Genomic DNA, 11,764 nt, shown 5'->3' on the forward strand with positions numbered 1-11,764 from the left:
GAGGTCAACTAGTTTGTCCAAGGTCATGTGGGAAAATTCACTCGTAGGAGGTAATTGTTGAGTGTCTACCATGTGTCCAGCCTGTCCCTGTGGGTTTCTATCAGGAGCATGAGTGACAGTGCCAGGGCTGGGATTCAAGTTCTGTCCTCTCCCACCACCCTCCACTACAGTCCCCTCTGGGGGACCTCTGGCCTTGCTGCCTCAGAGGATTAGCATTCAGAGTGATAAAAATAAAACCATTTCCAGGAAGATGGAGCCTCATTTTTCTCAGTCCCTTCTGGCAGGAATTGAAGGATATTTGGGAGGAAGCCAGGGACATGAATGAGTCCTTATTTGTAGAGATGATGCCACTGTCCCAAAGCCCACAGGACATGGCCTTGACTAATTTTATAGATAGCTCTCCTGTGGTTATGCACCCCCTTGTGAATCAAGAGGGTGGTGGGTGCTAGATGGACACTGTCATCTGAGAACACACAGCACCAGAAAGCTGACCCACTCAGGGCTTACAACCTAGATTTACCTCCCCTAGGTCAGTGCTAGAGCCAACTGAACCATAAACAAAATAGCCCTGGAACCTGACTTTCGACCAACAACTTACTGTTCCTGAAATGTCTATTTATTTTGGCTTCATGACTTCACAGAAATAGTGTGAGGTAAAATGACATGAATCACTTAAAGCCTTTCAGACCATAAAGCACAAGCCTTGACTAGAAAAACAGAACAAGCCATAGATAGGCACAAAGAGTGCACATGTGCAAATACACACATGCACAGGCCACACGTGCACAGGTACACACCCACACCCACACATACACGGAAGCTAAGACTTATCCCCACGAAAATAAAATCTGACAATAAGAAGCTTCATGGAACAGTGACTCTGGAATATCTCTATGAATGAATATTCATTTTGTTTAAAAATTCACATAAATGGATGAACCAGGCAAATACTGTATGATTCCACTCATATGAGGTATCTAGAGTAGTCAACTGAACACAGAAAGTAGAATGGTAGTTGCCAGAGGCTAGGGGGAGGGGAGAATAGTAAGTGGTTGCTTAATGGAAACAGTTCAAGTTTTGCAAGATGAAAATGTTCTGGAGATTGGTTGCACCATGATGTGAATCCACTTAATCATACTGAATTATACTCGTAAAATTGATTATGATGGTACATTTTGTGTTATACACATTTTATCATAACTTAGGAAAAATTTTTAAATAGAAATGAAGTAATACGTGTTCTCCATCAAGAGTTTTGGATTCAGGGGCGCCTGGGTAGCTCAGTGGGTTAAGCCGCTGCCTTCGGCTCAGGTCATGATCTCGGGCTCCTGGGATCGAGTCCCGCATTGGGCTCTCTGCTCAGCAGGGAGCCTGCTTCCCTCTCTCTCTCTGCCTACCTCTCGGTCTACTTGTGATCTCTGTCTGTCAAATAAATAAATAAATTCTTTAAAAAAAAAAGAGTTTTGGATTCATATATGAATTATATAGGTGTCACAGAGGGAAAACTTTTTATCTACCCTCTCGGATTTGGTACTTGGGACCAGTGAATTAAATTGCCAAAAGCCAGACAGGAGAGAGAAAAGACAATGTTTATTTACAGAGGTATTTGGGGGCTCACAAAGAAAGTTGTTCAGCTCGACAACTAAAACTAAGGGTTTACACATCTGACACAACAGAGGGAAAAGGTAGGGGTAGGAAAAGGCTCTTACAGGAAGAACAAATGGTTGCTTTAGGAAAAACAAATGGGCTTTTAGCAGAAAAACAAGGGAGGTAAGATAGTTTGTGACAATGTTTGTTTATGCAGGTGTAAGTGGTCTTCTTTATCTTCTTGGGAGCACGACACTTCCCTGAAGAGGGGATTTATGATCATTCCATCCTCGATATCCTTCCAGGGAGTAAAACTGCCCAGAAGAGGGGAATTATGACAGTCTCTTTCTCAGGAGTTCCTGGTTTTAGTCTGGTAAGTGTGTGTCTGGGCCGGCGGGGGGTGGTAGTGGGGGGGAGTGGTGGTCAGTTAGACAAAGCTTCTTTCTGCATCTGCTGATTCTCAAATGTCTTCAGCTCAAAATAATTTTTATGCTACTGTGGTGTAATTTGGACTAGTTCATAAGTGTTCTTCTAAATATTAAAAAAGGTGCTGTTTGTAATATTTCCCAAAACTTTAGTTAATATGTATGCCAAATGACCCTCTTCCCTCCTTGCAGAGAGCCCAATACAAATTTGTAAAAACCTTACCTGTTAGTTCAACTTCAGTCCACAAAAAGCTGAGACTAAAAGCTCAAAAGATCTTTTGAGATCAATTGTCATCGGCAAAAGGCAGTGAAGGGATAATATTGGGGGCTATGCGTCAGTACAAAAATGTGATTTTACACCTGGGAGGCATCAGCTGTGGGAGGCACAGAGGATTTTATTTCTGCTTTAGATTCTAGAGCACAGAAGAAATGATGCTTATAAGAACATGACCTCTTTGAGGGGCTGTTCGCTGGTGCTCAGGACCAGAGCCGTGCAGGTGCGAGTTGCTTTTAGAAGGGATGTTTGTCTGTTTCAGGGAATTTCTCAATATGGCTTTCATTCTTACATTCTGTGTGCTTTACTGTTTCACTGAAAGTGTGTGAAATAAACCTAAGGAGTTTTCCAGGCAGAGTAGAAGTCTACGGAGCCTTGATACTCCAAGTGTGGTCCTGAACCTGCAGTGTGTGGGAGCCCTTTAGAATGCTGAGTCTCAGGTCCCAGCCCTTACCTGCTGACTAGAATCTCCATTTCAGCAATATTTCCAGGGGATCCTTACGTCTTTAAAGGTCCGGTTGGAAAGGTGGAGTTCTGGGCTCCCCCTCAGCAAATCTTTCCTTAAAGGCTGGCCTAGAAGTTTCAAGTGACTTACATGAGCATATGAAATTTCATATCTACAGAATTTCTACAAGAGTAATTGCTTCTGGAGGAGAGTCTGGGAGAGGGAAACTGTTGTGTCATACCTTTCCTATGGCTTGAATTTTTTTTAAATTATGTGTGCATATTATCTTTATTATGATAAAGTCATCACCACATTTCAATAGAACATTATAATTTACGAAGTATTTTCCAAAGCATGATTTCACAAATACTCCAAACATCCATTAACCAAGAAGTGATATGTTCAGGTATCCCTAAACTACAGATGAAGATTTTGAAGTATAGAAATAAAGATCATAAAGGAAACATTGTAAATTAAAGCCCAAAATAGGATTCAAGTGTTTAAATTGTTTTTATTAAAAAAAATGCAAGCGTTTATAAAATAAATAGAATATTATAATGGACTCCCATGTACTATCACTCCCACATCCTACTTCATTATTTTATATATATATATATTTTTTTTTTAAGGTAAAATGTACATACATTGAAATGAACAAATCTTATCCAGATCCTTTTTTCTCTTAATTCCAATCTTGTTTGGCAAAAATCTGGCTTGATTGCCTCCCAAATGTAAATGCTATTGACGGATTTCCTGCTGTTTCCTACATTGAGTTGAATCATCCTTCCCTCTATTTAGGTTTTGGCCAGAAGCGGAATGCCTTTGTTCTCAGTCAGAAAGCATATGGGATATTGGGTCTGACTGCTGCATTGTTACCCACTGGCAAGTGAAATCTGGGCCTGCCCCCTTCCAACTGTCCTCCTGGCCAATAGCCTCCCTGCAAACTGAAAGCTCACAACCCCTGAGCTATGCTGCACCCAGAGCCAGCCTCACACCCTATCCCACCACAGTGCCCACCACTTTGGGTCTGCTCTTTGGGCCATCGTAAATACACTCGAAGCTCATTTATTTAGTGTTCTGAGCCAGGTGTTGCCGGTACTTGATCTTGTCTCAAAGAGGTCTGAACTCAGAAGACTCCCATTTCCCTTTAAAAGCTGGAAAAGAAAATATAAGCTTGCCTTCCATCTCATTGCAGGAGATGAGTCAGCAGAACCGGAAATTCTCCTTGCACAAGCCCTTCTGATCCCATGGGCTGGGCGTGTGTGGCACGGAGCGAGGGGTGGGAAGGGAACTGGCTTCTCCCCTGGAACTACTTTGAGAGGTGAACAATGTAAGTTGGCTGGTGAGTTTAGAAGTGTTGACACACACCTTGCCCATTAGAACTGTCCCAGCATGTTTTGGGGAAAGCTCGGCTGCTTCCAAATAAGGAACGAGGCAAAGAGGGAAACTGGTGGTTGTCAGAATCCAGGCGGCTTCAGAGCAGGAGAGGTCAGTGGAGTCACTGCTGGTGAAACTCAGCATGCATCTGAGTGGCAAGCTGGGCTTTTGGGCTTTCAGATATGTTTGAGGAAAGCGGTGATTGAAGGCGGGGTTAAAGAGGGTCCTTCAATACACATAAAAGCCCTAGTGGGGCAATTATGCACCCATGGTGAATTACAGAATGACGAAGAGATGTGGGCACTGGAAACATCTCAGGAGGAAGCCATCTCCAGCCCATTCTGTAGCAACGGTACCAAAAGCCACAGATGGCACTCGAGCCATGGCCCGTGGCCCGGGTTCTGCTCCTAACCAGCTGTGAAGCTTGGAGTCAGTCATCCCACCTCTGTGAGGCCTGATTTTCTCATCTGCAGAAAAAAAGTTAAAGCATGATAAGCTCTTCCATTTCTAAGCTGCAGATGTCCCTCGGCTGAACGTGGAGTTACCTCCGGGTAAACCCGTCATAAATTGAAAATCCCGTGAAGTCGAAAGGCCTCTGATGCTCCTAACTTACCTTGATCAGGGTTCAGCCCAGCTAACCTTAAACGTGCTCAGAGCACTGACATTAGCCTACAGTTGGGCAAGATCGTCTCACGCAAAGCCTGTTTGATCATCGAGTGTTGACAATCTCACGTAATTGAATAGTGTACTGAAGATGAAAACCAGAATGTCTCCATGGGTACAGAGCGGCTGTAAGTCTATCAGTCGTTCACCCTCTCGGTGGCGTGGTTGACTGGGAGCTGAGGCTCACTGCCATGGCGCCCCATCACAAGACAGGATCGTGTGGCACGTTGCTAGCCCGGGAAAAGATCCAAATTCAAAATCCAAAGTAGGTTTCTACTGAATACGTATCACTTTCGCAGCATCATACGGTGGAAAAATGTTAAGTCGAACCACTGTAATCCCGGGGACCGTCTGTACTCTAGCTCTGTTACAAACTCGAATTGGTTTAGCACCCCACCTTTTCCTTTCCTTCCATGACTTTCTCCAGTGAGACAGTAAGAGAGAAATAACCAAGTGTGGCTGTGAGCGAAGCCAGGACTCTTTAAAATAACTGTTCTGTGGGAATCAGGCACTCCGTGCCGAGTGTGTGTGTGTGTGTATGTGTGTGTGTGTGTACATTTCTATTGGGTGGGGCTGTGTCGAGGGGAAAAAGCATTCGGCCCGCTCTGAATGTTTCAGCTTTGCAGAAAAATAGATGCAGCAAAGATTGAGGAGCAAGATTTTGCATAGGAGAAGGAGGTGGGGGAGGAGGAAATGTGCTGAGATTCCAGCACTGAATTAAAAAAAGAATGAGGACACAGAAGGGTAGGCTGAGAATGAGCCAAGAAGTAAAAATATGCTGGGGCTTTTAAAAAGGGTGTAGCCAGAGCCGGTTAAAGCCTACCCTTCCACTCGGACTGGCCTTCCCCTCACCCCGCCCGGACCCATTCTAAATTCTTTCGAGGCTCGGGTCCCTCCCCCCTCCTCCCCCGCGGAGAAATGATCTAGGAGCCGGGAGGAAGTGACACATTTTCCTGCTTGAATGGAGCAGGCCCCTGCAGCCGCTTCTCAGCAATCTTATCTCACCCCGGCCACCCCATCGCGGGCGCCGAGTTCCTCAAACAATGCTTTCCTCTGGCTCAATGAACCCCGGGTGAGGACTCGAACGCCCGGGCGGTTCCCTGTGCACAGGTTCGGGGTAACCGTGCGTGCTTCACGTTCCTTTCTTGTTCCCCATCCAGTGAATAATCAAGTGCGGAGGGTAGCACTTACAGTTTTGTTCCACCAGGAAAGGGGTCTCAGTCCCGCCCCTGCACCTCGTGAACGCAGTGCAGTGCAGGGCCCCTGGGCGGTGAAGTAGGAAAATCCTAAAGTAGGTAGTCCTTGAGGACTGGATTTGCACTGTGTGACCTCGGGCAAGTTACACAGCCTCTCTGAATTTCCCTATCGTCCTCTACCACAGGAGGGGGTGGCTTGGTAATAACAACTGTCTTGAAGGCTTCAATGAGCATTTAATAAGGCAGCAGGTGGGAAGCGCTGGGAGGGTGGCAAATATGTAAAGAAGTCCATTTCCCTACCCCGCTCATCGTAGACACTCACCCCCCCTCCAGTCCAACCCACACTACTACTTGGGTACCCCTTAATGGCACGTTTTATCAGTACCTCACCAGCTTAGTATGTAATTTTACGCAGCTATATTGTAGTTTAATCATATAGGCCTCATTCCCTCAGTCACACCAAAAACGTAAATCAGCATTCCGGGCGAACATCTTATTAGCAGCTCCCAAATGACTAACTAAATGCTGTACTAACAGAATAATAAAACTACATACAAATAGAGAGTGAAGAGGTGCCTGGGTGGCTCAGTCCTTAAGCATCTGCCTTCGGCTCAGGTCATGATCCGGGGGGCCTTGGGATAGAGTCCCACATGCAGCTCCCTGTTCCGCGGGAAGCCTGCTTCTCTCTCTCCCACTCCCCCTGTTTGTCTTCCCTCTCTCACTGTCTCTCTTAAATAAAATCTTAAAAAAAAAAAAAGAGAGAGAGAGAGCGAGAGTGAAGTTAAGTGCGGCGCAGGCAAACAGGGCCTCTAGACTTCAGGGTTCCCACTACTGTTTTTGCCCACCTGGTGTGTATCTCTACTACAGAGGATTTTTCTTATGTTATAATTACCTGGTTCCATACTTGTCTATAAGCTCCTTGAAGGCAGAACTTAGCTTAACACACTACATCATAGGTACATGATAACTGTTTAATCAGTTACTTCAAACAAGCCATCAGACTAGTAGTTTTTTGCCTATTCGATTTGCTGATGGAGGCTTCGCTCCTGGAATAGTGCCTGGCACAGAGCAGGCCCTCCCCAGACGCGTGTTAAGTGCTTGCTTGGGATCTTCCTGGGCTTCACATTCTTCACCCCGTATGAGGTTCGTTCACTGGGGTCAGTGGACTAAATTCGCTGTTCTCAAATCCTGGTTCTCCAATGGCCCACAGCAGAATTGTATTGGGATTTTAAAAGATACAGATTGCCTTCCTGGACTCCACTCCTGAATGATTCAGAAGTTCTGAGCTAGCTTTGTAGCTTTAAAAAAAAAAAAAGAAAAAAGAAAAAAGAAATCTTTCCAGATGATTCTGGTGCAGGACAAAACGTAGGCCTTGCTATTAGATCTTTCTAACAGTTCTCACGTAGTGTGATTTGGTGTATCACTTCGACTGTTTCAAAAGATGGCAGATCATCAGAGGAGTTTATGAGGTGATATAAGGTGAGTATATAGAGCTTGATTTAAACCAACAGTGCCTCAGGCGAGTAGTAATCATGCACCCTGTAAACTGATACTTTTTTTTATCCTGTGTTTAGAGAAGTTAGAGAGGAGCTCATTTTTTGAAGAAATACATTCATATTGCATACCTCTTTCTGTTCAAAATAAGGGATTTTTGACGTATTTTTTTTTCTGATTTTCCGAACCAGACGACTTCTTAGGAGGCAGATAGCACAGCTTCAAATTTAAATGAAAAGAAGTTGTTTCAGATAAATGACACAATGTCATCCATTACTCAGGCAACCATTAGCTGAGAGCTCTCACGACTGGGGCAGGTCCTGAATAAAGCACTATTTTATTCAACCTGGGCCTTAAGTGCATGTGTCATAAGATGCTGAAGTTACTAGGGGTACAAAACCCAGGAAGGGTTTTGTGTTTTTTAAAATAAGATTTTATTTATTTGTTTATTTATTTATTTATTTATTTATTTATTTATTTATTTATTTATTGAGAGCTATAGAGAGAGAGCAAGCACATACCTGGGCACACAAGCAGGAGGAGCAGCAGGGGAAGGGCATGGAACAAGTAGACACAGCACTGAGCATGGAGCGCGACCCAGGGCTCCATCCCACAACCCTGAGATCATGACCTGAGCCAAAATTAAGAGTCAGAGGCTTAACCAACTGAGCCCCCCGGGCATCCCAGGGTTTAGTATTTCTTCAAGGACACACTCTGGTGATAGCAGGCCCACTTTACTTTTCACTCATTAGGTATTCTCTCTTGGCTAGGCTCGTTTAACTTTACCCCAGTGATGGTTGAATGCAACTTTTGGATTGATGTTGACTGGCTGGCCCCTTAGTCCTCTTTGCATTTGAGGCAGCTAATCAAATGACAAAAGTTCACTTCTACACCCCCATAAATATATTTTTTCTCTCTCTCAAGTCAAAGATTTGGTCTTCATCTGTTATATAGCGGTACGGGTCAGGGATAAGGAGCCTGGGGTGGAGGAGGGAAGCATGTCTATTTTAACTACATTCAGCAGTCCAGCGTTTGCTAAGAAGCCAGGTAACTGGGGGAAGAGTCCAAGGAAAACTTCTAGAGATTTGGCATCTCTTAACAGCCAAGTGAGGATGGGACAATGAGGGTGCTATGGTCATCTGTTGGATTACAGTGTGATTATAGGTATTCTTTGTTTCCTTTTTCTATTTTGATGAAAAATTTTGCAGTGACATTGTCATTGAAACAAACAAACAACAAAAAACCTGTGACACTTCACAACAGATAGGCCATTCAGTCAACTTTTGACAGTTCTATCATGTTTCTGACACAGAAACATGTTCAGCTCCTCCAGGATGGTAAGGGTATCACATGTCTGCCTTTCTGATCCCCTGGGTTTTGTTTCTGTCACTATGTGACTTCTGGTCACACAGACAGACAAGGTCAGTAATGGTTGCACAGTCTCTGAGGATATTCTGTGTGGTGACAGGGGAGAGCATATCCCTCAACACTGCTGCCCACAGAGGTACTATGGAGAGTCTGCCTGGCCAGAATTGGTGAGTCACTGGCCCAGAAAGTGCATGCCATTGAGTTGCACAAGAAATTTCAGGATTTAACAGGGAAATTCCAAATTGCAAAGTTTTGGCTGACTAAAAAAAAAAAAAGAAGAAGAAGAAAGAAAGGAAGGAAGAAAGAATCATGCACAAATACCAGAGCACTTTCCATCAATTTTTAAGAGCTGGAGTGACAAAATGGAGGTCACTGACATCTTGGATTTGGCCAAAGAGCTGATCTCTCTGGAAGGAACCAGAAGCTCACATTGAAGGGCATGCAAAGTTCTTCTTCCTTTGAGATCCAAAGCTGTGAAGCACATCTCCAAGCATGACCTGGAGGAAGTATTTGCTCTAGTAACCAGTAGGACATGTATTGAGCATGGACTCATCTAAGGTGCATAAGATGACAGGGGTAGTATATGATGACATGTATTTCGTGACTGTACTCTCAGACTTTCTGCAGAGGGATGAGAAAGACTGGGGATGACTCCTCCATGTAAAACCAAAGGAAGTAGCCTGCATGTCATCTGCAAGGTTTGGAGTAGCCATTCTGCTTTCTTCAAAAACGTGTCTCTGGTGAGCAGTTGGGAGAAATGTCACCAACATCATCCAATTCCCAGCAGCAACTTTTAAGTGAGTGGAAATTCTTTGCAACTAAGTGGAAAGAGATTGCATTTTATTGTCATACTCCAGTTCCCTCAACTATAGTATTATCATCTTCATACATCCCACTGTCTTATTGTAGCCTTGCATTTCTAGCTAAGTAATAGCGGGAAGGATGAAAAGCGGCACTTGCTTTGCACCGGTGACATTCTCCCAAAACATTTGTTGCTAGTTGTTGGACAGAACAGGTGGTATTCGCCCCATTTCATAAGGGTGTAAGGTCTCATAAAAAGACAACACTTGATTGTGAGTGATACTTTTTTACACAAGAGCACAGGGAATAATCATAAAGGGCTTGTATTCTACCACCATAAGGACTTTTACTATTTAGTATGAACCATCCCATATGACCTCCCCCCCCTGAGTAAATCAGTGGTTTTTAATATTTTGGGCCGTGGGCCCCTTAAAAAAATCTGATGAAAATTGTATACCTTCTGCTTAGAACAGAGCATATATGCCTATATGCATGGAATAGTTTTTATGCTATATCATGGGATTCATTCACCCCAAGTTAGAATTCCCCTGCTATAGACATAGAAGAAATAGAAAAAGAAAGTTCTGGAATGGATCTTCTTTCCAAAATTCTCTGAGGCCCATCTCCCTGGTGACTGCTTAATATGCCAAGTTCTAGGGCCTTACCTTCATAAGGTAAAAACCTGCGATCCGGTTATTTTTGCCATTATTTTTAACCTCTCTTCTTGCGGTGGTTCTCTGCCTTGGCCATATGTTAGAATAATATCCCAAGGTGTGCCCAAAGCCATACCCCAGATCAATGAAATCAGAATTTCTGGAGGGTAGGAGCCAGGGATCAATAGTATTTCAAGCTCCCAGATAATTTGGATGTTAAATCCAGGTTAAGAAACACTGCTTTTCTGCCTCTCCATATTTAAGAGGATAATTCTGTTAGTATGGGCATTCCAGCTTCTGCAAACTCCTCTGTCTTCTGTGTCTCTCTGTGACACTTTCAGTGTCTTTTCTGTGTGGGGTATAACAATTTCCTCTCTAAGCTAATAATTGCCTTTCACCTTGTTATTTAGAATGTCACTAAGAAACGTATTGTTCAGCTACCAGTCAAGAAAGATTTCATTTGACTCAGAGGTTATGATGGGGAGAACAAGAAGCAGAAGAAAATGAAAGCTACTCTGGATTATTAAACGCCATCCAAGCTCATGGATATGCTTTACTGAAAGAACAGAAGACAAAGAGGAGGTGGTGGCCAAAAAAAAATTCTTGAAGCTGATTTTGAAGAGGTAGATGACTCAGTTAAATCTGCCTGAGTAAAGAAGTCCAGAGACAAGGCAGAAACATCTAAGAAGTGCTGCTGCTTTCATCGGTAGAGGTGAAGAGTAAGGTGAAGCCTGAGTAGGTGGGATTAAGTAGGCAGAAAAAAAAGTTCCTATAAAGTCATAATTTTAGAGCTAGAAGGGACCACTGAGATACTCGAGTGCTATTTCTCTCGTTTTATAGATGAGAAAGCAACCCAGCTTGGTGATACCCCTGCCTAAAGTCTCAGCTGGTAGTGGGTGGGTCAGGCATGGGCCCAGACCTCTGAATACAGAGAGTTCTCTCATCTTTCATGGCTGGAAAGGTGATCACACCTAGACTTATTTTATTTTTAATTTATTTATTTATTGTAGAGAAAGAGAGAGAGCACACATGCAAGCAGGGAGGGAGGGGCAGTTGAAGAAGGAGAGAGAGAATCTCAAGCAGATTCCCCACTGAGTGCATAGCCCAACTCAGGCTCCGTCCCACCACCCTGAGGTCATGACCTGAGCCGAAATCAAAAGTTGGGTGCTTAAATAAGTGAACTACCCATGCACCTCTAGACATAGTCACTTTTGAGAATAAAAGGGGACAACAGGCAAACCTAGGTATCTTTTCTTCCTAAAATTCACCTGTCATCTATCTTATTTTGCATTATCAGTCATCTTATTGATAATTGTACCATCAGTAATCCTATTGGAAAGTGGCTTTTAACAGCTTTTCAATGACCTCTAACTCATCTCCCAGCTCTTTCTGTTGAGAACAGTGAGCTGTCAATAAAAAGAAAATCTGCTGGTTTTTTTTTTTGTTTGTTTTGTTTTGTTTTTTTGAGAGAGAGAGTGTGC

Source organism: Lutra lutra, chromosome 2 (genome assembly GCF_902655055.1).
Source record: "Lutra lutra chromosome 2, mLutLut1.2, whole genome shotgun sequence".
NCBI classification, from domain to species: domain Eukaryota; kingdom Metazoa; phylum Chordata; class Mammalia; order Carnivora; family Mustelidae; genus Lutra; species Lutra lutra.